Source organism: Serinus canaria, chromosome 2 (assembly GCF_022539315.1).
Source record: "Serinus canaria isolate serCan28SL12 chromosome 2, serCan2020, whole genome shotgun sequence".
Taxonomy (NCBI): Eukaryota; Metazoa; Chordata; class Aves; order Passeriformes; family Fringillidae; genus Serinus; species Serinus canaria.
This window is the reverse complement of record NC_066315.1, coordinates 102,224,891-102,252,409: the sequence shown is the minus strand read 5'-3', so window position 1 is coordinate 102,252,409 and position 27,519 is coordinate 102,224,891. Positions and strand designations below refer to the sequence as shown.

General features: G+C 42.8%; 1 protein-coding gene across 8 annotated transcripts in view; it reads right to left on the bottom strand.

Moving 5' to 3' along the window:
- EPB41L3 (erythrocyte membrane protein band 4.1 like 3) overlaps positions 1–27,519 on the bottom strand; it is a 143,093-nt gene that overhangs the window by 91,675 nt on the left and 23,899 nt on the right. For 4 of the 8 annotated variants that reach the window (XM_050970693.1, XM_050970689.1, XM_050970695.1 and 1 more), the window contains exon 1: positions 2,787–2,974. The gene's annotated coding sequence lies outside the window, so the exon portion shown is untranslated. Of the gene's footprint in view, positions 1–2,148; positions 2,199–2,786; positions 3,059–4,461; positions 4,478–27,519 lie in introns of those variants that run through there. The other 4 variants (XM_050970691.1, XM_050970692.1, XM_050970690.1 and 1 more) reach the window with 4 other exon arrangements.

Genomic DNA, 27,519 nt, shown 5'->3' with positions numbered 1-27,519 from the left:
GCTCCATTGCTACGAGCAGTGTCAAGTCCCCGGGATGCCATAAGTGGTGTCACCTCCTGCCACCAGGGAAAGAGCTGCTGGTGCACTCCAGAATGTGGCTGTCTCCCAGGATTTACTCACCTCCTCCAGGGAGGTGGAGAGTGCTGTGACTGAGCTGCTGCAGGGGATGAAGTTCTGAGGATGAGGAATATGAAGGAATAATCCCAAATGAGGAGGAGGAGAAGCAAGCAAGTGGCCAGGTACTTGGCCACTTTCTTGGCTGATGGGAGAAATGGAGAGTGCCAAAGGATAGGGTTCCATTAGGGAGTCCACCAAGGAGCCCAAAGACAGGGGGACCCAGCCAGTGATTGCATCCAGGGAGAGAGGACATGCAGGGGGAGCAACAGGCAAGAGCCTCCTGACTGGAGGAGCAGGACACAACTACAGAGCAGAAGAAAACCACAGGCCTAAGTGTGCAGCTTGCCCTCCTCTGATATGGGCCAGGGCCAGGTGTTTTTCCTACCTCAATCCCATGAATATCCCACTGTTCATCAACAGGGCTCCAAACTAAAGCCCACCAGGGTCAGCTGTTGCGACCTCAAATTATTCACTCCCTACCTGCAGCCCATCTGGGAACAAAAAAACAACTCCTGTTTTAGGAACAAGGCTGTTGTAAAAGCCAGGCAATGGGAACATGCTATACCTTGGTAGTCCCAAATTTAACACAGCCCTAAATTAGAATCATCAACCATGCTCTATCCCACACAGGAGCTTTCTTCTCCCAAGTCTCACCTAATAGAGCAAAGCTGTTGCTGCTTCCCCCGTCCCATTTGCCAATAAACATCTGTTTCATACAAATACCCGCACGTGAACAGGTATTCAAAATTGTATCCTGCTTTTTTCTCTTCCCATTCCCTTACCCTTCCTGAAAACCATTTTTTTTTTTTCATTCACATATGCTTTCCATTTATTCTAGCCCTTTATCCCCAACACATGCTCCGAGTTTCCACATTCTTCTTTAACCCTTTAAACTGAAAGACTTTTCTCAGTGGGATCAAACATCTGGTGGGTGATCCTCATGCAGATTTCAGTACTTCTTTTGTTTCTCAGGTTGCCAACAGATCAGTTTTGATAGATAGTGAAGCCACTGAAAAGGATTCTCTGTCTGTGGCACACAAAGTATTTCCAAGATCTATAAAGGAAAGGGTAAAAATTGATGAGGTTATGTAGAAAAGCCCCTCCCCCCCCTTTATTTTTTGTTCTGTGTACTTTTTAAACTTTCATTTATGTAATACTCTTTCCTGTACTGCATCCCATAGGATGCAGATAGATTCATGATTTAATAGATTATCATTTCCTTTTAGCTTTTACCCACTTTATACAAGAACAGCCAGCTCCACTGTTACAAAGACAAAGTAAAATTTAAAGATTTCATTTTCCTCCAGAGACAAAAAGCTGACAATTTCTCAAATTGCATTATATCAATTACTCAGGAAGGGTGCAGGAGATATTGATTTTGCTGTCTATACAGCACACTGTCTCAGATTAACTCAGTTGTCCCAAATACTGACCCATTTCTTCTTTTCCAGAACTACTCAGTCCTCAGCAATCCTCCCAAGCTCCCTCTGCACTGATGGTGATGGTGACAACGATTGAGAGTGGCAGGGGAGGGAGCAAAGGGCCCGTAGGTTTTCTCTTACAGAAGCCATGGAAAGTGCTTATGCTCCTCTTCTCCACTACCTGGGCTGTTCCCTTTAAGAGACTGAGATCTTCCCAAAGAAAACAAGCCTTTCTCTTTGGGTGTTTCAAGCCAGCTATGGAGAGAGGCAGTGCTATGTGTCCATATACTCATTTAGGCTTGGACCATTCCCCAGCCATTATAAATGGCTAACTCTGGAGACTGAAAATTTAGAGAAACAGGCTATAAAAGCTAGCTAATCTATCATTCTTCCAGTGGCTCATCTCTTTTAAAGACTTCCTTTATGCTACTGACTCAAACTGCTTAGTGATGCTTATTTAAGTTTAGTTCTGGGTAACACTCTTATACTCTACAACTTTTGTACAAAATAGAAACAATCCATCATCCAGAATAAACACTTTTTCAGTCTAATTTTCAGCTTCGTTGACAGCAATCATATTTTTCAGTTATATGCATGCATTTATACTCACTTGATTAGAGAGAAATTTTGTTTGAACAAAACACTCTGAACAGTCAAACACTGCAGTCATAACATATTTCCTGTAAAAATGTGATAAATAAGATGCTAAACCACAAAATCCTAGGGCCATGCTATACACATTGAAAAAACACAATCCTGCAGACTCACAACTGCCCACCCTGCTGACCCTTTTTTTTCAAAGCCCAACATGCACTGAACACACACAGATTCTCAGCCAAGGATGTATTTTGATGTGACAAAGTCACATAGTTTCACACTTTTGTGTTGAAAATGCTGTAGCCCAAGAAATAAAGCTGATGCTTCATCTCATGAGAGACAAGAAGTCTTTTATAACCACTTATAACTGGTTTGAGGTTTTCCCTCAGACAACAAGCAGTCATTTACTGCTACATGAGATTTCCATGAAACAAGTCTGAATGTCACCCACCGTGAATAACACATTTAACACATTTCAAGAACTTTCTGTTAACTCAAAATCATGCCTGAAATACAAAAAAAAGTGACATTTTACATATTTTAAGAAAACAACCATGCATAACCCCCATGAAACTCACAACCATGCATCAAACAACAAACATAACAAACATAGGTGCGACCATGCTGCTGTGGGACAAATCTATCACCTACCCCTTCCCGGATTTCAAAGAAAAATCTCTGAATAGCAATCATTTCTCATTAAAGACTAAATATTCAGCAGGTTTCCACTACAGACAAGAAAAGATTTCATCCTGATTAAATGAAAAATTACGTAAGTTGTAGCTTCACCTTCACTTGCTCCTTCTGGGAAGAGAGAACAGAACCGGGACCTAAACCAGCCCTCTCCAGTTTTGGTGCAGCTCTCCAGCAGTCAGCCACAGCCCTGCCCAGCTGAGGCGCAGGGGGAGGCTGGCCATGGGTGCCACACCCTGCGCCCCCCCTCCCCCGCGGCTCCTCCTCAAGGCTAAACCTGCCCACCGCAGCAGCGGGCTCCCGGGGGATGAGCTCCTGATGCGCATCCGACCAGCTCCTCGTCCTATGGGGAAGCCTTTGGGGAGAAAAGGCAATCAGCTGCACCACTAACAGAGGGATGCGACTGCAGGCAATTAGTGAGGGGAGAGGCCGGGGCTGTGCTGGGCCGATAGAATAGAGCCAGTGTATTTTTAATGTTTCCCGATGTGTTTCGTGTTCCCTGCTGCAGCAAGCAGGTCTACAGCATGCCAGCAGCTCAAGGAGCCTTCGCGTTCATGCAGTGCCGTAAGGAATAAACTTCCAGCAGCTCTTACCCCAATGCAGTGCTCTCAGGCTCTCCTCTCCTCCCCTGATTGCCATGCAGTTCTCATCCTCATTCTACAGCTGAAACTTTCCAACCCAAGGAGACCAGCATAGGCATATTTGCCTGTCCTCTATTATGCATGTACACACTCAGAGGTGCGGCAAGAGCAATGAATTTAACAATATCAGCGATGCAGCATGATGATCTTGACCTTTTAATACTCTGTGAAAGGACTCTTCTCCACAGAATTAGAGAAAAAGCATACATTCAACTGCATCTGACTTTTACTGGTCCAAACCTTATGTACTTTGTTTATATTCTTATTTTTAATGGGATTTAATAATGCTTGCTTTCTTTATGACAAACCTTTTTGTTTTCTATGGATAGAGACAATTGCTGACAACACTAAAAGTAAAACAAAAAGGCATCACTCAGCTCACCAGGCTGTAAAAGAACAGATGTGCATGGGACACACCTAACCCGGAGCTTCTCTCCTTTCTTTTTTTTTTTTTTTTTTTTTTTTTTTTTTTGGCAAGCGAGCCTCTGACTTGCAATCATTTTGACAGAACAGAAAAGACTTCTAACATCGTAAGTAGTTTCCCTTCAACTTCGAAGCAACGTGCATGTTAGTGGAGGAAACAGTTTCCATCTCTGCCTCAAACAGGGGCACGCAGCGGAAAACCGCGGTGAGAGCAAAAACCGCCTTGACCCAGCGCTTTCCTCCTCTAGTACAGCCCCAAGAGAAATTAAACCAAGACAGCGCAAGGCCAGACAGGGATGATTTGCTCTTGCGATTTCCACAGGAGTGCAAGTTTTTATGCCTCTCGCTATATGTGATGAAGTTTCGCCTTTGAATGAAAAATGGGACAACCGAAAAAGACAAAATCCTTTTCCACCGACCCGCCCCGGCCCCTCTATGGCAGCCCAAGGACGCGGGGCCGCACCCAGGATGCGGGAGCACCGACGGACCCGCTCAGCCCTCACGCTGGTCGCACCCGCGGCTTCTCTATTCTCTTTTCCCCACACACCTGGCGGAGCACCGACACTTACACGCAGCGCTCCGCGGGGCCAGGAGGAGGGATGGGGAAGAGTGAGGGGTTCCAGCGTCCGAGCCACGCTCCCGAGCACCTGGGAGTCCACGCCGGGTGGGGCGGGGAGGGAGCGCGATCGCTCCAGCGCGGGGCGGAGCGGGGCAGCCGGGCCCGGCGGGGCCCCTCGCTGCCGGCCAGGAGGGGGCCGGCGCGGTGCTGCCACTGCAGCGGTCCGGGGCTGCGATGTGCTCCGTGCATAACCACACCCACCGCATTGCAGAAGCCACGGCCCGGGGCGGGGGGGTAGGGGGTAACCCCCCCATGGCGAGTAGCGCAGCCCCGGCCGGGCCCCTGCACCGCCCAGGTGCTGTGTCCCCCAGGTGAGCGGGGCACTGGGCGAGGCGCGGCCCTAGGGGGCTCGGGGTGCGCCCCACCACGCCACACGCCTCGCCCGCCCCCCTCCGCCGCCTACAGAAGTTTCCCACAGAAATGCGTATCGTCCTAAAAAAATTAAAATTGCAATCGCCCTCCCAGCGTCCGCCGCCCGGCAGGGCTGCGGCGGGAGCAGCCGAGCCTGCGTGTGTCCCCGCAGAGCCCCCATCGCCCTCCCCGCTCTGCGGGGGCACCGCTCGCCGCCTGCCCCGGCTCCCCCAGGCAGCCTGGCCGCACGCACACGCCGCCCCCCCAACTTAAAAATGGCTCCTAAGAATGATGTCGCTATATATACACATATATATTTATATATGTCTATATACACACACACACACATATATAAATAAATGCGTATATATTATAAAAAGGGGGAGATGCAACCTGCCCCCGCCCCCCCGGGCATACCCTCAGCTCCCCGCTGCGGGGAGGGCACCGCAGGCGGCGGGGCCGGAGCGGCGCGGCGGTTCCTCGGCCGCGGAGCGGAGCGCGGGGGTGGCGGTGGCGGGCGCGGGGCTGCTCCCGGCGCGGCGGCGGCCACGCGTCAGCAGCGGCAGCGCAGCCCGGCTCTGCCCAGAGCGAGCCTCCGCCGCTCCCCAGCAAATCAGGGCTGCCGAGGCTCCTCCGGCGAGAGGGAGGGAAAAAGGAAAGGAGGAAAAAAAAAAAAGGGAAAAAAAAAAAAAACTGTACGCAGGGGAGAGCGGCAAAAGCTGGATGCCAGCAGGTTTGTGGAGGCAGCCTTCCCGCCTGCACAAGTCCCTGGGCCGCCGAAGGCTGCTCCCTGGGCACGGCATAGAGCCACCCCGCCAGCACAGGGATCCCCACCTGTGTCCGGAGGGATTCGGTCGGTTTTTGGCTCTGCTAAATGGATCCGTGTATTTAGGGACATGAGTTTAGCTGCAGCAGTTTCAGGCAAACCCCTGCGATTGAGAAACTCCCTGTCAACTTAAAAGCAGCAAGCTGTGAGCTGGCAAGGTCTGGCTTTGAATTACATGTGGGGGTTTTGACAGGGGGGGCATGTTACCAGCCTTTTCTATTTTAATTTTCAGTGACAAACTACATGTTCTTAAAATATGAACCGTATTCCCCTCAAGAAGATTGCCAAAATGCAAAAGAAAAAAAAAAAAGGTATAATGTAAAACCAAAGATGACTTTGAAGTTTGTACTCCAGTACAGACCACAACATGCCACATGTCAGAAAGCATCAAAAATTTGTAGTGCAGACAAAAGCAGTTTGGGAGGGGATTAATCTGACTTGCACCATTCCAGTGTGGTAAAGACATTTCTCCTCTTAGAGCACAAAACTGACTTCCCCCCTCTACACACACAGGAGTGGCTGTTGGGTTTGAGACTGCTGCATCACCATGCTCAGAGGCACTGCTCATTTGTTTCTCTGGGGGACCAGAAGCAGCTGAACTTGCTCTTTTCTGGAGGAGGAATGACCACAGGAAAGGCAGTGATGGCTTGGCTGCAACAGATGAACAGGTCTGATGCTGCACCAGAAGAGCAACAGATGAACACGGTCTGATGCTGCACCTTCAATTCTGGTACAGCAAAGTGGATAAATGAGGCTTATTTTCTCTTTAGATAGGGCATTTACAGAGCTCCCAAAACTTATGAGATCCAAATCATACTCAGGGCTCTGACATGAATCAAGGGGAGAGGGAGGGGCAGGGGACAGCTCTTTTAATTAGCAGCATCTCTGGGGGATTTAAGAAGAGAGGGAGGTTTTGACAGTAGGCCGAATCATACCATTTCTCAGAGCTGCAAAACTGTGCTGTTCTGCATTTCACATGGAATTGTAGCCAGCCACACACCGCCCTCTTCACCTGCTCTGCAAGAGTGCCATTGAGCAGATCTGGCACACCATAATGTGCCTGAGAAGGAAAGAGAGTTCAAAAGGAAAATGCATGCCATCAACTAAGAGAGGGCATACCTTTGGTCACACGGTTGAAATAACAAGACTTGTATACTCTTTTCCACCAGGAGCTCTGGAAGCCATCACAAATCACAAGGGAATGGACTTGACAGCTAAGACGCACATTAGAGTTAACAAGGTTTGATTTGAAAAAAACAAAACAAAACAAGGAAAGTAAGAAAAGGAATGACTTGCTCTGAATCAGATTGAGTCTCAAAAGCAAACTAGGAGACTTGAGAAATATTTGTGAAAGAAACAGCAAGAATTTACCAGCTCAATCTTTGGCAGCTCTTGCACTGCCCATTACAGAGGAAGGTGTTGACATCACTTTCATGCAGACACATCACAGGAGTATTAGTGCTCCCCAGCCACCCATGTCGTCCTTGAGCAGTACTGCAGGCAGATTTACCCCACAGTTACACTATTCTCTGTGATCCCTTTTGTGGATATTCTGCATATATAATGGCAGCTTTCATCTGAGGCTCTAGAAAGCTTCCAGCACATTGACTTAACCTCAAAGCATCAAGTGGTATTAACAAGCTGCTCCTACAAACAAGAAATCTTCACAACAGATTAAAGGCAGCTGGGCTACCAATATGGGCCTAAGTTTTAGGGCTCTCAACACAGTATTTTTTTTTTTCATTTTCAAATGTTAATTTCTAATTCCAAAGTGGGTTTGTTGCCCAACTTGTCATGACTTTTGTCAGAAGGAAGCTCCAAGAAAGTTTAGGTTTCCATGAATCAGCATTTAAATTTTTTTTTAAATGTTTTTTTCAGTAATTTATAGCAAGCATGAATCCATACTATTCTTACACAGGTGGGAAATGTGAATAATCCCCCTGCACTTCACTGGAATTAACACAGTGTCCATTTACAGAAAAGGAAGACACCAGATGAAAAGTACAGGTAGCATGAGAAGAGATTATTTCCCGCCTTGCTATAGGACAATAACTTTATTTTTGCTATTTTCTTTTCTTTCTGGAGGTGGTGCTTCAGACACAGATGTCAGGAGCAAATGGCTCCATTTGAGTTCCATTCATCTCAACTCCCAACACATCAGGCTTGGTGCAGCCCAAGGCAGTCCCTTCTCACCTCCACATAAGGCCCTGATCGTAGCAAGTCACACAGCCCTTGCTGCCGGCCATGGAGGAGTCTTTAACCCCTACATTCTGTTATTTAAAATCAGCACCAGGTTGGGTGGGATGCAGGTGGGATGCCACACACCAGCACTCGCTCTGAACTCATGGCCTTTGAACCCTGCTGCTCTAGACACGAGCTCCCTGTGTGCCACTACCCAGACACCCTCTCCTCTCCATTTCAGTGACTGCAGAACACCTCTCCCACCTGCTCCTATTGCACCATCCCCTTTCCTCTTCTCATACCCACTTTGGCCCATTCTCCCCATCTCTCTGTTAGCACCATACCTACTGGCCAGGGATTTCCCAAACATCTATTCCTCCTCAGCCCTTACAAGAGGCATCTCTTCCCTCTAAAGTAGTTTCCTTCCCCTCATACCATATATCTTTCTCATATTTTCTCCATTTTCTGTATTGAGATGGCAGGACCCAACTGTATGAGCAAGAGTCAGAGTCACTCAGGAGAATGACCCACAGCTGGGGAAGGGGGTAAAATAGGTGGGAAGTTCTGCCTTCCACTCTATTCTCTCTCCATAAACCCCTTTTGCTGTTCCAGTTTCTCACCTTTGGCGAACACTTGCAACTTGCCTGGTTAAGCCCTTCAAAGGGAAGAAGAAAAAGCCGTGGAAGAATAATAGCAAACATGAAGCAGATAAATTAGAGATGGGGAAGGAAAAGGTGCTAACACACACCCCCACACCCCCCTTCCCCATGGGGTTCCACTCAGAGGAAAACAGTTGTAAGGAAAACAAAGCATTTGGCCACTACAAGGACTTTTTTTATAGGGGAGAGGAATGGGGAGACACATGGTCTCTGCCAGGAAAAGATGAATAGGCAACCCTGGAAGAACAGGGACAAGGATTATTGCCCAGCTCTGGGAACTGATGCCTAAAACATTCTTGTGATTCCCTAATTGATTGGACATGGCATTCAAAATAGCACATAACAGAAAAGCAAGACACAGAAATGCTATCAAACTCAGCAAAAAGCCGTCTTAAGTCCAGCCAACGATGAATTAGCTGGGCACAGCACTTTGAAAAATGGCAAGTACTATAAAAGTACTAGCATTAATACAGCATTATTAAGAAGATACTTCTTAGCAGACAGGAGCTTGGCACTATCTGTCTAGACGGGCAGATGGGTTTGGAGTCAAACTGATTTTTTTTTCTTTTTTTTTTTTATTATTACCGTATCCACTTCCATTTATTAAAAGCAAACCATGTCCATGACTCATGCTTAACTTGCTGCATGGCAATGAAACAAAATTCTCATAATTAAGAATGATCACTGCAAACAGATGAAGGTAAGATTTAGAAATCAAACCAAATTTTCTATTTCTGTCTTCACTCACTACAAACATAATGCCCACTAATTGGCCAATATTACCATTGCCTTCAAATATGTCAGTAGTAAACCTGTAGATGAGCTACCCTTAAGCAGAACTCAGTGACACAGCAGGTTTTATTCATTCTTGATGCTGGTTTACTGACCTCAGAAGAGATTTATTTGGTCTGTTGTCTGTAACTCTCACTCTGCCAGTCACTGCCAAATCCACCCCATTTTAAGACTACTGAAGGAACAAAAAGTAAATTTGGCCCTAGGGCTGTGCAACTGAAATCCTGCCCGTAGAAGATTTACTGCAATTAATTCAGGACTGACCTTTGCCACTTTCATATATGTGGCTACTTTCTTTCTGAAAGCATTAACTGGATTATCAAGGATTACCTTCTGCTGCAGTTCTCCAGCCCCCATTATGAATCAAAGGTAGCCACATTTTATGGATACATGATGCTTTGGGATGTACCTGATGCTGTGACCAAAACATATATGAGTTTTCTTTCAGAGAGAATAATAAACTGAAGTTTTGAATCACAGTTAAGGTTTTAATTTTTGATTTATTTTGTTTATTCATAGCCATTAATATAGTTTAACTGTAGCTTGATTTAATATACACTGACTACAGGAAACCAACAGCATAATATGCAGTCAGTACAAATTTATTTTCATTTCATTAGTGTTCCTGAACAGCCCAACAAAAAGGGGAGCAAGGACAACTTTAATTTTCCAGTAGCAGCTCTAGGACCGCAAACTTCCCACATGGCAACCATCTCCATGGAGGTCAACACAGACTATTTTCTTTTACTAGGTCGCTTCCTTCATTCTTTTCCATACCATTAAACCCAGTCTTGCATTTTAGTTATAAAACTATTTTTAGCTCTTCTGTGTCTTTTCATCTAATTCAGAGAAGGATTTAAGGTGAAGTTTACCTAAGCATAAGCTAGAGTCTCAGTGAGTCAAAGAAGAATCAATGCTCATATTTTATGGACTACTATCAGAAATACAAATGCCATCCTGAATCATAACTGCCTTCTACAAATCCCATGAGGAAGATGTCTCTTCCTCATGACACCTATAATAAAATGGCTTGCAGTGGCCAGGTTAATAGGCATAGCCCCCAACTGCTTTCATATAATTTGTCTTCGTTAGCTTCAAGATTTACCAGGGAGGGAAGGCACTTTAGTGAGTGTTTGCTTAGCGCCCAATGCAGTTCAGCTCTCATCCTAATTAAAGTTAGAAGCAATTAAGGGAAACAGTAGTAGGTTCTTGTTTAAAATACAATGGATGTTTATGTTTATCATCTTACTAAAATGTTGTTGGGAAAGATAAGAAGGCCTGCTCAAAACAGAACACATTTATGCTTTATCTCTGTTGCCTTATATGCTAAGATGTTGCTTTCTTCAATGGTTGAAGGATTCCTTTAGGCCAAAGGATTCCTTACAATTGAAACATTTCTGACCTGGCATGTCTAAACAAGAACTTTAGATTTGCTATCTTTCCTGTTGAGCTATCCCTCTCCATTTTTAATCTCCCAGAGTGACAAAAGAGTAGAAAAACCCAGACTGGACAACAGTAAGTAAACCCTCAGAAAGGGGAAGGGCTGGTGTTTTTAATCTATCAAATATACTTTTTGAAGAAAACAACACAGCAAAACCCCTGTAATTCTCTGTCTCTAGTTAGAAAAGTGCACAGTTGTTCCCAGTATGCTGCCTCATCTTGCTCTTATATCTTTCCTTGCACAAAACTTTACAGCAGAAGTGGCTGCTCTTCACAAAACAAGGACCTGGGGCTGTGCCCGGTGGCTCCAAGCCCACCAAGCCAGATGTCACCCTTGTTCCTCACAGCCTGTCCCTGGCCCAGTTTGCCACATTCTCCCAGTTAGACATCTGCAATACCAACAGGAGAAATCTCTTTATCAATCCCACAATTTCTCAGCTGCTCCTTCCCACCTCCATCTCCTGTCCCTTTCACTAAGCCACTACAATATTCATTAAGTCTGTGGGAAGAAGCAGGCAAACCCTTTCAAGTTAGAACTGAAAATAGAGGAGAAACAATAAATCTGATCAATTCCTCACTATGATTTCCTGTGAGAGCTCACCAGTACGAGACTGAAGAGTAGGTGGTGTGGTGTGACATGAGCAGTGAGAATGACAGCAATATCACACCACTGCCTCTGTCAGGGGCTATGCCAGCTTGTGCTGGCATCAGATGATGATGCTGGGCATCAGTTTTTATTTATGTGAGCAACTGATCAAAATTATCCCCCTATCCTTCAGCCCCCACCTGAGTGGGGTTCACAGGGACTGGCCCAGCACCAGCAAACAGCCTCTGCACACAGCCAGGAGCTCCTCCACCTGACATTCATAGCTGCTCAGACGCTTTCAAAATGCATTAAAACATGATCTGATCCAGATTACAGTTTTAGTCTCACATTCAATTCATGGGACACTGCCAGTTAAAATGAAGGTAGTGAAGAGACATTCATCCCTTCCTTCTGCTTCAACAGCTTACTCCCTCTGCAACTCACTCTCACGATCAGTACTCATGGGGAAAAATCAGAAGTTACTCACCGATCCAGGTTTTTTGTGTTTTTTCCTCTGTAAATTTAGTGGCATACCTTAAAGTTGCATGCCTTGTGTGCACCCAGCAAATTGTATATCAGGATAGAAAGTAGCAGAGGTCAACACTCCACTGTCTTCTTTCTAACTGAAATGCAGCCAATTGCTAACTTGATACAGACCTGTAAAACAGCCCTGTGATATCTGCCTTGGGATCTTTGTAAATCCTAGCATGAAAATGACACTGGTACAGTTGGGGGAGTGGGGAAAGGCAACACCGTAACAAACCATCATCTTCAACTCACAGCTTTAAACTAAACAAATTTCACTCACCCAAATGACAAATGGTATGTGTCTGTCCCCTAGGCACTGAAAAATAGCCAGAAAGGCATCTCAGCCTCTCACCTTTTGAAAAGCTTTTTACACTTTTCAAATAATGCGTATCATGAACAGCCTCTCACAGTGCAAATGTTTAATTTATCACACATCCCTTGAAAGAATAATTTTAGGACTGGGTTTACTTGGTCACCACCAGGCTCTGCTCCCAGTCAGCCTGTGTGCAAACATCTGTCCAGCTGCTCCCACAGAAACGCATGCACAGCCCAAAGTTGCCAAGCAACGTCCTCGATGCCTTAAGCATCAGGCCAGCTAGCCTGCTTTAAAAAAGTTACTCAGAAAAATAGGCTGACAGGAATGCACAAGCTTACATAAGGAACCTGCATTTAGAAGAAGAGATGCTCTGCTGCTTTTCCAGGAAATTAATTTTTGGGTGCACAATTTGTTTTTGGTAGAAAAGTAAATGTAGTAATTCCTGTCATCACATTCAAGGAAAAAAAAAGAAAAAGAAAAAGAAAAAAAGCAAATAATTTGTGTGCTGAAGTTTCTAAGGTTTATAAACTAAAATCTGAACAAATATTCAGATTGAAAAATCTATTTCCTGGGAAAAACCACACAAAGCACACACTGCCTTTCCATTCCTTACCCAGATCCAGGAATAAGCAAGCATTCCTTCAGTGTACTTGAGGGCTGACACAGAACCACCAGTGACAAAGTCAAGCACATGTCAGTGGTTTCAAATGCATAACTAAAATAATGTATTTACAAAAGGACTGTGAACTAATGAATTCCAGGCTACAGTCTCCTCCACATTTGAACTAATTCTTCTCAAACTTCAGTCAAATTATTTACAAGGCTCTCTTTAACACACCAATCAGAGTAGCCTAGCCCTCCCACTTTTCAGGGTTTTAATGTAGCTCCACTCTCAAAACAAAGTAACAGACAGAAAAAGCCTGGAATCTCTGTTTCAAGACAAAATCATGTCAATAGTGTCAGGGCTTACAAACAGGGCTGGTCCTCAGTTTGCCAACTTGCCTTCTCCACTCTGATGGCACCATGGTGATGGATTGCATCACTCTGCACTTGGGTATCTTGACCAATCTGCTTAGGACAAATTTGCAATTGCCACTGCACCTGTTAACATGCACCATGAACAGTCCTTCCTCAGCCAAAGTAACCAGACCTTGCTGATGCTTGAGGTGCCAGACAAGGGCAATAAGGCTGGAGAAGAAATATTTTCAGTTTAAGACATTGTTTTCTCCTGACAAGACACTCAGTGTAAAACATCATGAAACCTGCAAGTATTTTCTCAAAGGAAAACAAAGGCATTGATACAAAGCATTACATTTACACAATATGCTGTGCACCGTTGCTGCCATTACAGTTGCAAGAAAATTCAATAACTCAATTAGTTTGGAATTAAATGTCCCAAACTCCTCCAACTCTGACTTTGCGATTAAGTCCATTCCTGAAGGTTTGGGCCATTTTACTGCTCTTTGTACAGCAGCTAATCTATAGTCTAAGAGTTATTTTTATAGAAGAAAATAACAGAAGAAGAGCAGAAGAAAGAAGTTACAAAGAAACACAAGCAAGCCAGATAAATGAACTCATAAAACAGCCTTCAGAGGGTTCAGATGACTTCAATGAGTTGCTCTCCTATCTTCCTTTCACATTTTGGGGACAAAAATTGGAAAGTTGAAAATGAAATATGGGAAAGGTTGCATTCATAAGGTTTTACTACTGCTCCTAGTCCTCTAGGCTCCATGCTTACCCCAGCAAGCTCAGTGCTCTGAGTAGCCCTCTGGATCTTTTCTGCAAGGCAGGAAGGAGCATATACCCTGGAAGTGTAAGAGCTGACAAGCAGCACTGCTCATGCTGATCATCTATCACCACATGGGCTGCGATTAATCAAACAGGATCCCTGTCCCTGCTAGGGCTGCGCAGGGCCAAGCTCAGGCCAAAGCAAAACCTGTGCCCTAGACAGAGAGGCAAGCTTTGCTCCTCTAGACAGTCCATCCTAGACCACCATGGCTACACCACCAGCACTGCTCGTCTTTATTTGTCACAGCACTGCACAGGATGGATTGGAAAGCTTAGCATCAAAGATGCTGTGGCAGTGTCTTGTGGTGCAGAGCCTCCGCGTCTCTCCCTGCGCCAGCCACCCTCTGCTTTGCATTAAGCAATACAAAGTCTTGCTTTATTTTCCTTTGTGGGGGATTCTGCCACGCTTTGAAGGAACCTGAAAGTGATTATACAGAGGAATGATGAAACATGAGCTCTTGTTCTCATGTTCCACTCAGACAAAAAGGCGGGAGATAGAGTGACTTATTCTTGGAGAACTCAGCCTTGAGTATCCACCACAATTCTGGTGACACATTTCTTGGGGTGCAAGAATGCCAAACCTCTTCAGAGAGCAAGATCATTTTTGTATAGTACTCTGAAATTATCTTCGAAAAGAAAGTGTTCTCATGTCATCAGTGAATTCCTCACTGGTAGGTTTTCAGTTTGTTTTCCTTTCCCCTATTTTTAATAAGTAGCAAATAATAATGATAAGAACAGCAATAATAATAATTTTAAACTTTTAATGAGCAGTTCTTGGAATAACCTGACAAAAGGTCCAGCCTTTGAGAGAAATAAATTTTCTATAGTCCACAACACCCATGAAATCAAATACTCTAACATATGTCAGCTATATGATTTAAGTAAGGACTTTTGAAGTTAAAATCACCAATGATGAATTTACAAAGTAAAGCAAAGGAAAGTTTTGGTTTTCTGTAATTGACTGTGATCTTGAAATGCATGTGAATTACAAGGTCTGTTGCAAAAGCTGCATCATCAATGTGGATATTTTATTCACTTACCTTCTTCAAAGCCTCTTTAAAGCTAAAATTATGTTCCCTATTATTTATCAATTTTATTTCAGCTTATCAAATAAAATGTTCACTTTGCAACTTCCCAGACATCCCATTATGTGATGTGTGTAAAGTTTGTATAGAATTCATCAGCTAATGAACGCAGCAATGCAACATTCACCAGGCAATTACAGCATCTGAAAAACTCGCCATAAAACAGCAGTTACAATGCATTATGTACATGCAAACTGAGCCATTATGGAAAGACAATGTAGCATGTTACATCTTAATTTCTTATCTTTAAAATCCTTAATACCCTCAGCTTCTCCACCATGAGTACAGCAACTGCTCTTAACCACTTCTTGTTACCTCTTTCAGTACCTGAAACCAAAAAATACTTGCCCTGTATAAGGTAAAGTTCAGGTTTTTTGCTTACTTACAAAAAAAAAAAGAAAGTGATGAAAAATAGAGACATTTTTGAAATGCCTACAGCATTACTAAGTTAAATAATAAGGAATATTTTGGGTAGGATTTACTTAACCCACAGAAAGCAGTTATAGCTACACTTAGGCATTCACAAATATTTGAGAACTTTTCATATGGGGAACAACCGTGCCCAGGGATGTCACATTTGAAGTGGAGTGAGAGGGAGAAACAACAGCCACTTGTAACCACGCAGCGAGTGCTGAGCTTGCACGAGCCCAGAGAGCACCTCCACCTCCCACCTGTAGTGGGAACTCACCTCCACAACTCCTGCATTCAGGCTCAAGGGGGCTGGAGAGGTGAAGAACACCATTGGTGTCCTGGGTATCTGAGCATGACTCCAGAGGATACCAAGATCACATTGCAGGAAGACTTCGTCTTAATTATCAAGATATGATCAACAGGGTTTGTTATGAAGGACCAACAATGAATCTGACCTGAGAAATCTAGGTTCTGTGGAATAGATGAGATGAAAATACTAACAAGCGGAGCAGACTAAAACCAGCCTGAAATTTTAACCAGGGAAAGTATTTTGAAAGCATTGCAATGTAGCAATAATGTAATTTTCAACTGTATTGTATATTCTCTTTCACAAATTTCCAGTGTTCCTATATTTGTTTCTACACTGGGTTCTCGTTATACATATATATTTAGGGAATTAAAATATACCAGGTCTCTTTGATAATTTCAATTCTCTCTTCTTCCTCTCACCCACATCTCTACATCTCTACTTTGCTTAAACCTTATGGTTCCAAATAGGAGTAAAGAAACTCGTGGAAGGGAAGCTGAGGGTTATAACAGCTACTCAAATGAGAAAATTAAACATGGGAAGGAGAGGTGGTATGAATCATGCTGAGTCATGTGACACTTCTTAAATCCCAACAAAGAAGAGTTTTAAAAATTTTTTAGTTAATAATAGCATTGTATATCTCAGAGTCCTTAGTGGATAGACAATATTTGTCTGTCTTATTTGACAATAAGCCTGCTCTTACCCAGGCTTCTTATACCTCTGTAGAATATATTTTTCCTTACTTTCTGTAGTCTTCATTGTACTCTGATAAAGTTTACTTTCTAGCATAGAAGAAATTCAAATTAATCATGGCTATGATAATGAGAAAAAGAAATAAAGAATTTTGTCCAAGTGTTCACCATTACACTGAGAATGCATCGACTTGTTCTAACACCTATTATGTTCTCTAGTAAGTGATTTTGTGAAGCGTTATCCTCAAGTTATTCGAAGCAATAGAAGGATATTAAGAAAAAATTTCTTAACTGAAAAAGATAACAAGCACTGGAACAGGCTGTCCAGTGAAGTTGTGGAATCTCCCTCCCTGTAAGTGTTAAAAAAACCCCCATGTAGATGTGGGGCTTATGGACATGGTTTAGTGGTGCATCAGGGAGAGCTGGGTTATTGGCTGGACCCAGCAGTCTTAGAAGTGTTTTCCAATCTTAATGATTCTATGATTTTCAAGACCAGAATCAGAGCAAGCAGTTTGCTTAAACAAACAGGTTTCAAATCAGATTTGAAAGCTGCACTGACTCTGAGCACGTTGGTGAGAGGAAAGGAGGGGTCAGACAGAAGCAGCCCTGCTTCCTCCATACCATTTCCTAACGCATACTCTGCTCTCTGGCAGCAGCCAATAATTATATCGGATTTCACAAGAGGGCTTCTCTGCCTGAACAGTTGCGTTGTTTATAAAACTAGGAATTACAGCAGCATTATAAACCACACAAATAAGCCTCCTCTCTGCACGTGGGTTACCCATCAGCAATACTGATAGGCCTTATCTCAACACATTCTTTTCCAACCAAGCCACTGAGAAACAACAGAGACTTTCTAAACCTGTTTGAAAATTGTATCACTCACTCAACAAGAGCCTTAAACAGACTATCAGGAGTACAGCACAGGTGGAAAAAAAACAGAAAGTCTGTTCTCTCCGTACTGTCGGCCACAGTAGCTTTACATAAGCAAACATGCTACTCCTCCCTGCAACAAAGAGGTCTAATCTCAGCAGTTCAGTAGGTGAAGCCCTCACCATTGAAAAGCACAGGAAAACTCATCAGTTTAATGATGAAAGGGTGTCCCTGCCCTGTTCAGGGTGGCCAAGCCCAACAAAACCAACAGAAATATAGTGTCAGAGAGAAACAATGCATTGTCTGACTGCTCTGTTTTGCAAATGAGACAAAGACTATTTTAATTGCTGTACAGTTTTGACTCAGTTCCTTTATTTGCATTTTATCCAAGAGTAGTGATGCTGTATTTGTGGAGGAATTTTAAATACCTTTTTTTCTAAATAAATGAGAAGAGTACATTCAAGAGAAACAGCTAAATTATGCTCAGCAATGAACTAATTATTACAAAATACACACTCATCCCAAAAGAATTCTAACTTATTATTTCAGCCCATTTGATAATTCAATTCAAATGCAGACAATATTTGAAAATGACACACGCACACTTGCACGTAAAAAGGCAGCAAGTGTGTTTAATATGGACAGTTAGAGCAATTACAGTGATTTCTCATCCAAGTTACGTGTGCAGTTGTTTCTGCGTGCATCTCTCAGCATCAGACCCGACTGACCCCCCCTTGCTCCTGCAGCACATGAAGGTCAGCTGCTCTTCGTGCCGGAAATTTAGTGAAACAGCTCGGTTTGTTATTGCATTGGGACTGGTTTTAGTCAGGGCAGCTCGCAGCTAAATGGCAGGCAGAACAAGCAAATTCAATTAAAATAGCTCTGAGGCAAAAAGGAGATGAGTGTATTAGGGACCTATAAATGGGAATTTAAATGCGTGCTACAAGAGCACGACCAGCCCACATCACAACCCCGTCTTTCCCTCTTTCATGCCCGTGTTTTTCTCTTACAATGAAGAATATTTTTAAATAGGTTGTTCCATTTCCCAACTTTATCTTATCTTGGCATGCAATGAGCAGACACAGAAGAGCTGGATTTCCACCAATCCAACCACACCAGTCCTTCCCTGTGGAGAAGAACTTTCAAAACACATGGTCTGGACTATCCCTCTTTCCCAAGTTTATTTTTTGTCCCCCTCCACAGAGAGAAGGCACACAGAGCATCTTTTTGGCATGATGTCAGGCTGAGCACAGGCAGGGCATGAGCTGCCATCAGCCTCTGAGTGAAGAGGAGGGGAAGAGTAGGGTGCAGCCCCCACAGCTCCAGGGCTGCTCTACCAGGAACTCCAAAAATTAGCCTGAAAGTTATTCAGGCCAGCAGAAACATTGCCAATATTCACAGATCCACACAAATGGCCACAGATTTTTTTTTCCTTCCTTTAAATCATTGCAAGACATTGCTCCACATGTGGTCAAGGGTAGTATAATGTTTTCTCGGGCTCACAGCTCATGATGGGAGTAGTTTGGGGCTTATTCTCTAGAGCTGGTTTAATCTAAAGAGTCCTAAAGAAGAACATCCCCCATGAACTGTGCAGCCTCCCCAAGAGTCTTGTCTTCTGTACTAGGGGTCATCCATGCCTTGTTTTGCCATCACTTAATGCAGTTCCTTCCCTTCATCATTGCTTGTGGCACCACTTTTATTTCTCAGCTGAAGAAAACTATCTAGATAAGGGAGAATCAAACTCTTTTTAGTCTCACCAGATATCAGACAGTGCTACATCATACAGAAGAGCATCAGGAATAAAATTAACATTTAATATTCAATTACTTCAGTGTCTCTCGATGGGAGTCTCTCTTATTTTTTAATTTTTAAATCAACTGCCTATGTCTTTGCATAACATCTACCCTAGATTCTAACAAAATTTTTTTCAATGGGTCTCTGTTTCTGTAATAGCTATGATGTACAGCCACATCCTTCTGCACCAGCACTGGATCAGATGCTAGGATTCATCCAAATTACCAATTCAGTTCTGTTTCTTTGACTCTGCCACAAGTTTAAAAAAAAAAAAAAGTCATCAAAGCAATGTTCAAGTAAAGCACATTACACAAGTTCCACCTCAAAGTTTTACTCATCAGAGCTAACTAAAAGCAGGCATTTTCTGAACTGATGTAAGTAAAACAAAGCTGTTGTGGTTGTTGTTTTGCTGGGTTTTTTTCTTTTTTTCTTTTCTTAGCATCAAAGTAATGCATCTTCAAGCACAAATATTTTATTTTCTCAAAACATGGCTAAATTTTCATTGTGGTTTACATGATAGCCGTAATAATCAGGAAACTAATGAACTTGGGATGAAGACAGACCTCAGAGGACAATGAACAAAATCTTTTCTGTCCTTAGTGCCATCTACTACTAGGACCACCTTGTTTTTAAAAAAGATAAAATGTTTTTCTCCTGTATTTTCTTTTTTTTCCCCTCAAACCAAATTTATTTCACAGTTTTAGTGATCCCTTTCAGATGTCAGTATGAAAACAACAATTTTTTCCCATTAATACACATAAAGCTTCTTTATTATTTCTTCTCTTGTAGCATCTCAGAACTCCAAGCAGTGAAAAGAGCTAAAGCACATTATAATCTTTACACATCAACAACAGGTATCCCTTGCTTTATACAGCCAGAATTAAGACTGGGAACAGTACTAAAGTGAAATTATTATGAAACTAAACCCCCTTTTCACAGTGAATCCCAGGAATTTCATATTTCTTACATGTAATTATGTTTATGTTGTGTCTAGAACAAGTGAAACTTGGCAGGAGTGCAACACTCAGCAGACAGATATGGCAGCAGGAGAAAAGATAGCAACTCTAAAAATAAAGGCTTCAACAGTATCACAAGCAGGAGCCAAAATTCAGAAGAAATATGTATTCACTATCAGTGAGGTTAAAGAACTGCTGGAAACCCGTGCAGCACAACAGTCCACTCAGCCTCTGTAAGATAATTTTGCCTTTTCCTTAAGCAAACTGGGCACGACAATTTGGACTTCTCCTTTGACATCAGTAATGCTGAGTAATGCAAGCAGACTGAGAAGCTTTAGAGGATTCATTAGGGCCAATGCTTACAACAAAAATATTGACAGATCTAATAGGAGAACAATTTTATAGGTAAAATTACCTACCAGAATACATTAGCATTATAGAAGTCAATACTTAGAAATGGCAGAATTAAGTTGCCTTCTACTGATGCACTATGTTCAACCTTCCTCTTTCCTCTTTTTTTTTTTTTTTGGCCAGGAGGGAACTGCTGCCTTATCCAGTGGAAAAGGTAAAGAGTATTTAAGGAACTGAGTCATGAGGACAGAGTTATCAATTTCCTCACTTGCTTTCCTGTGGTGCTTAACACTGATAAATGAGCACTGCAAGAATAGCCATCCATACTGATAATTGCCACCTTTCCAGCCACATTTTCTACACAGGGAACTGAGCCACACACATGAATGTCAAAAGCATCCATCAGTTTGGGATACCCAACTGGTGCCACCCAGGCAAGATCATTTACACCACGTGGTATCTTCTAGCACAATCCCAATACTTTTCAGCAGCAGCTCATCATTTTTGTGCTGAAATTCTCAAATCACAGCTCAAACCTCAGAAAAGGGAAAATTCAGATAATTGACATAGCCTGACTAGGGAACTTCAGGGTAATGGACAGGACTGAATGGATCAGTCCAGTCCAGCCTGCTACTTCATCACCCCCATGGCCTTGCCCTGTTATCACAGCCCTTCTGCAAAATATAAACAGGAAGCTGGTCAGCTTCTGAGCACACCCCTTAACAAGCCCTACCTAGGACAAAGCAAAGAGATTACTCTCTAGTCCCCTCCCCTGACTTGTTACTGTCCTGCTTCCCTCTTTTCCCCCACTTTCTGATCCTCATCACACTCTCTACTCTGAGGCTTCCCTTCCATCCATGCTAGTCTTACCAACTTGAACTCAAATCCTCATTGAACATAAACTTTTTTGTGCAGCACTTCACTCAGTAAGGCCTTGCCAAAAAACCATGCAGCCTGCCAAGCTAATAGGCTTTGCCTGAAGGCACAAGAACAACAGGTAAAAAACCCAAATCCCTTCTCTTCCCATCCAGGTGAGAAATACACTCCTTTTGGATAAGAGTTAGCCGAAGTATTTCAAATCAGGAGAAATTATGGGTTGACAAACACTTTTCATGAGAAACACCTGACTAGCAGTCTGATAAAAATCAAAAGAGTTTAAGTAGCATAGGATTTTATTGAATCATTGAATAATTAAGATTGGAAGAATCAAAATCATTAAGTTCTATTTCCTTGCTGAAAGCAAGGTTAACTTCAAAGTTAGATCAGACTGCTCAAGCATTTGTTCTGTCAAGTTCTGAATACCTTCCAGGATGAAGACTGGATACTCCCTGGGCAATATGTGCTGATATTTGATCATCTTTACCATGAAATTTGGTTTTTTACACCTAGCAGGAAATTATTCTGCTGCTGTACACTTCCAGGATGAGGCTGATCCACTTTATTTATAGACAATTCATAAGATTCCTCTTTGACTACTTTCTTCTCTGAGATATATAAAGTCACACTTTCCACCTCTCTTGGCCCTTCATTTTATTCTTCAACCTCCTTGATATCTAGATAACCTTCATCCTGAAAATGAAAGCCTTTCTTCCATGGGAACAAACTGGGCGTGGGACTCCAGATATAACCTGTCTTTTGCTGATTAGGGGGAACTTTTCTCGACATTCCATCTGTGCTCTTTTTTATCCACGGACATGGTTTAGTGGAAGACTTGGCAGTGTTATTTTTATGGCTGGACTTAATAATCTGAAGGGTCTTTCCCAACCTAAATGATTTTATGGTCTGTGATTCTGTAGTTGCCCTTCACTACTGACTTATGTTCAGCCTATCCACAAAAAGGACTCGCTAGTCCTTTCCTGCAGTTCTGTTACTGAGGCAGCCATCCCCCAGCCAGTACCTATTCCCTCCTAGGTGCAGACCTCTGCATTTTTCTTTGCTGAGCTTCACAGGACTCCCTCTTGTTCCCCTAGTGCAGTTTCTTGTGGCACTCCCTAACTCCTAAAAACTTCAGTCCCTTGTGTGGCACTGCAACGCTGAATGGGAATCACTTACACTCACCAAGGGAAAAGTCTTTGGAGAAAAAAGTTCCTGGCAGGACTGCCCATCTAGACCTGGAACCTAGCACACCTCCTAACAGCTCGTGTCCAAGCCTAGGATTGAGACACTCCTGCTCACTCAGGGAACCCCTCAGTGCCCACTGCTCTCAGAGGCAGCCCCCCTAATGCAGGGCAAACTCTGCAAGTTCATGAAGCCTTCATCAGAAAAGGTCCCCCAAACCACTTCCCACAGCAGGAGCAGGGTTTGTTTTTTCCATCATCACTTCTGGAAATACTAACTACCCTCATCTGAAGGCAGACAAAAAAAATCAACACAAACTAGGAAGTACTAAACCAGATGTGCAAGAAGAAGAAATGATGGATCTTTTGGGGAACAAGATGAAGGATGTAGAATTGACAGGTTTCTTTTCCCCCTCTCTGAGAAAGCATGAAGCTGATGGATGATTTTTTAAAGAAACATATTGTTAAAAACGTTGGCAACATATTATGAACCTCTAGGGTATACTTAATCAATTAAAATGTCTGTCTCTGAAAGAATCAAATTAATATTAGACACAAAAGTTGAAGAAAAAGCAGGAAGCCAGAGAAAGCAATAGGTTTAGCTGATTCATCCCCCTGAGATTCTTGTTTAATTATACTTTGCCCACAATGGAGAACAAATTGTTTCTCAAGTGTAAAGTTCATGGAAGGTAAACCCATCCATTTCCACTGCAGCAATGCAGGTAGGATGCTGTGTTCCTACAATGTTTAATTGACCCAGTAAGTGATACGACTGGCTTCCCCCGAGGTCTAATGCATGGCCCCACACCAAACAGCTGATGGTGATCTCAGCTGGGGTGTAATCACCTCCCACACCAATGGCACTGCTGTTTTGCTGCTTGTCTGACAAAATACTTTAACAGTGTCCCTGCTGTGGCCAGCTTTGTTTCCTCATCATCCTCTGTCCCTTCCCAAACTACTAAAGCCCCATGTGCTACCTTCCTAGGGGGTTTTTGGTGTGATTGCATTTGGTATCTTGTCCTCTGCTAGAATTCTGTGAGGAGGGCTGCTACAACAGCAGATGAACTTCACTATTGGTACTTGAGCCATGTTTCTACTGTGGAACAAAAATAAAAAGGAAAGTTGTTGTTTGCTAGCAGTTCAGCTCCACTTGTGGTTACCTCATTGGATGTCAGGGTCAAAAACTAGATGTGAAAAACACAGATCTGATGCTCTCTGTAGGGAGCCAGTTTCTCATCGGTCCCAAGCTGGCACAGCTCCACATTGGCAGTTTGGTTCCCAGTGTAAATGGGCTATAAACATGGTCTTTGCTTTATCTCCGAGGCTTGGGGTATCTTAAATTTGACAGTCACTGAATAAAACCTTACTCTGAAGTTTAGAGGCAAATTATTGAACTGACTTGGTAAATTACACTTCATTAGCTGTAGGAACATTACAATTTCAGCCTTTGTTATTTGAGCCTTCAATCTGATTTTGTCAAGACTATTTCACTGCACAGTTTTCTAAAGCATATTATTCTGAAAGGTTGTGCAAATGGCATAAAGAGCAGCAAAAGAGTAATGACTTTCTAAGCAATAGCCAGGAGTAGTGGGAATTCATTTTTTTAAAATAGCAAAACCAAAATTTTCTAAGGCTTCTCAGATCAAGAGTCCTCAATGACTTCATATTCTCAACGCAAAGCGTAAACTCCAAGGAGCATGGCGATGTGAGAGCTTTGCACTCCTGTTTGTGAGGAGCCTCAGTGAGCTGAGATTTGATATGCATCACAGCAAAAGAATTGCCAGTTGCCAGCAGAAAAGACAGCGAAAACTAAGTTTGGATTACTTCTGTAATTCATCAACTAGGCATTAAGAAAAAGAAAAGAAGAATGACTGATTCAAAGCCTGTAAGGAATTACTAGGTTTAAATTTACCTCTGGAGAGAATGAAATCACATCTGGAGCTTATTAACTTTTTCCACAGAAGCAGAGCATATTCACTTGTGAAATCTTAAACAGCATGAAATGACAGACATGTAAAATAAAATTAAAAAAAACCCAAATTCCAATAAAAGATTTTGAAAAGAACAGCTTTAGGCATCATAAAGACTGTGGTCCTACAAAAGTTATAAAAATTTTTTAATGCAGTTTATTCACTTCCTAATATTATTCTGCATATTCTCATATATGATCAGGTTTTGTTTTCTGCTCTACTTGAGAAGAGCAGCCCCATGACAGTTTTAAGCTGTAAGTTCTAAAACTGGTTGATGAACCTCAAGACCATGCTCTGAGTACAGCCTTGGCTTGGAAGTTTTCAGGAGCAAGAAGAAATGCAGCCACTGAATTAACACATGATATTTTTGATCACATTGCTTATTAATAAAGATTAAAAAAGATTTGCATTTGCTTTTGGGTAGCTTCAGAGAATAATTCAAAGAAGCAGGCTCAGGTTTCAAAAGCTTAGAGAACCTTATCCAAGAGCTCTTTGCCACCACAACCACATCAGAGAAGCTACTGAAGCTCCATCCACCACTCAGAGAAGATGCCACACCAAATCCCTTCAGCACCCTGAATCCTTCCTGCTTCAGGCTGTTGTCATTGCTGTGCTTGGGCACTACTGGAGCACAATGCCAAGGTCACTGGAGCTGTACCTGCATGCTGGCTCACATTAGTTAAAAATATCTCACAGAACCTGAGACCAGGTTCCCCATTCCTGGACCTGCAACACAAGTGAATGGAATCTGTGTTGAGGTGAAGCATACTCTCAAAAAAGTCAAACCAAATCCAAAAATCTACCAAGAGCTTATTTGTCCTGGCAGACCTGCATTGACTCCTCCCGTCACTATCACTAGCAGCAAAATGAGATATTTAGGAAGAATAAAAAATAATAGTAAAAATGAAAACCAAGTCTGAAAACCTTTGCTGTCATTTCTTGTGGAAGGAGTGGAGGAGGGGGAACACCTAAATCTTAATGTCCTAGTCTAGTTTGAAACTAGTACAAAATGCAGCAAAATAAAGCCCTGCCCAATTATGGAAATTTATGGTGTAAACAAAAAAAATCTCTGCAAGCACCAGCCAGCAGCAAAATCTCTCACCGACTTCGGGATGCCCTGGAACAACCTACAGCTGTACTCAACCTTAACTTGGTTTGACCTCATCAAACAAGGAGCCCTTCCATTTTTGCAAACATGTGTTTCTCACAAGTACCATGGCTGAACACCAGAGGAACATTTTGGTGACAGCAGACAAGAGGCATCAGACGAAGCCATGAAATCATGGAAAAGCCAGAGTATTTAAGGAAGTTAATGTCTGTGATTTACAGAGACATCACTGTGGGATTTGGAGCACAGGAGGCTTGTGCAGCCACAGCCCAGGCACCAACTCTCTGCACAGACCCCAGCGCTGCCATGCCCCATTCTACAGCAGCTGCTGGATCAACAAAGTGAAGCATCCACACCAAGCATCCCCAAGGCTGCCATGCACTCACAGATATTTCATCTGTGGTGCCTGCCACCAGAGAATTTCTCTGATTCACAGCAGGGAGACCTCACTGAGCAGCCAAAACACTCCCTCAGGTCATCAGCACTAACTGAGAGGAGGAAAAGCGTGATTTTAAAGTTGCATAGCCTAGAAATTTAATGCAAGCCTCCTGAGCAGAGTTCAATTCTCCAGGAGGCTGGAGAATTATTTCACCTTACCAAAGCCATCTTTGTTCTTCTGAGTGTTTCCTAACCCACAAAGTGTGTAAAATATTCTAATCTTATAAGCACAACAGAGTTCTCTATCAAAACCAAAGCCACAGTCCACATCTTCCTCCCCCTCCCCGAAAAAAAAAAAAAAAATCAAAACAAAACTAAACCCAACCTACTAAAGAGCTCTGCCATTACTGAAAACAGAGATAACCCAACCTTACTCACCAGTGGCACCCACATTGTGCAAAACTCAAATCTCTCTGAATTTTTACACTGTAAGGATGAAGGTTATAAGCTCAAGGTGATCCCTTTAGACATTTTATTCCCATTCCTTGTAGTGTGTTTTGTAAAAACGGCACATGTACTGTATAGGGCAAAAAGGCAGTCCAGAAAATTCTACATGCAAGACATGAATAAACCAGATTTTTATCTAAGCCATTATAGTGTTATATAGAGGGTAAAAACATTTGCATATAAGGAAACAATGTATTTCTACAAAGTACCTGCAGGAACTTGCAGTAACCAGCTGGCCAGCAGCAGAGCTGTTTCAAACTTACCTTAGGTTTTCAGCAATATTCACCTTCCTATATTGTGAATTTGTGAATATTGACACAGAATGTCGTGAGAGACACACAGACTTCAGAAACAAAAATTATTCACCTCTTAAACCAAACCACAGAAAAAGACCTGCACATAATTCACATTAGTGCTTCTAAAGTATATTCCTAACATCTTACAATCAATTTTATCTTATACTCTCACTTCCCTTTCCAAAATTCCCAATACCAGGGATGGATATGTATCAATATCACAGGAAATACCATTGCAACACATTTTCTTTGGAGAAAAAGTAAAATTAGGAAAGCATATTTAACTTCTTCCCAAAGGATCAAGAGTGCCAGGCAGCAAAAACTGCTCACCAGAGCTGTCACAGGGGTAAAGCTTTTTGAGGATCTGCACCAAACCTGCAGGAATGTGAGAGCCTTTCCTGTAGCCAGCTGGCTGTCAAAGAGCAGTGGATTACTTAGCCAAATTACAGGAACAACCAATTTTGAGGTGATTTGTTTGATTTTAAATCCTGACAGTGACTCAAAACAATCTCTCTTAACCTCATCCTGGTACCACTGTAAGAGACTTCATTAGGATTTGTGTTTCCATTAGACAAAAAACTGCAATCAAACCCTCCAGCTTTGCCTGTGTAAAGAGCAGCTGCGCTTTGCCAGGACACATTCTGAACCCAAGATTGAACCAGAGCCTCTACCCAGCCTGACTGACAAAACAAAGTTTCACAGCAGAAGTAGGAAGTGGAGAAAAGTCTCCACTCCCCATCTGGGCTGACCCATGGA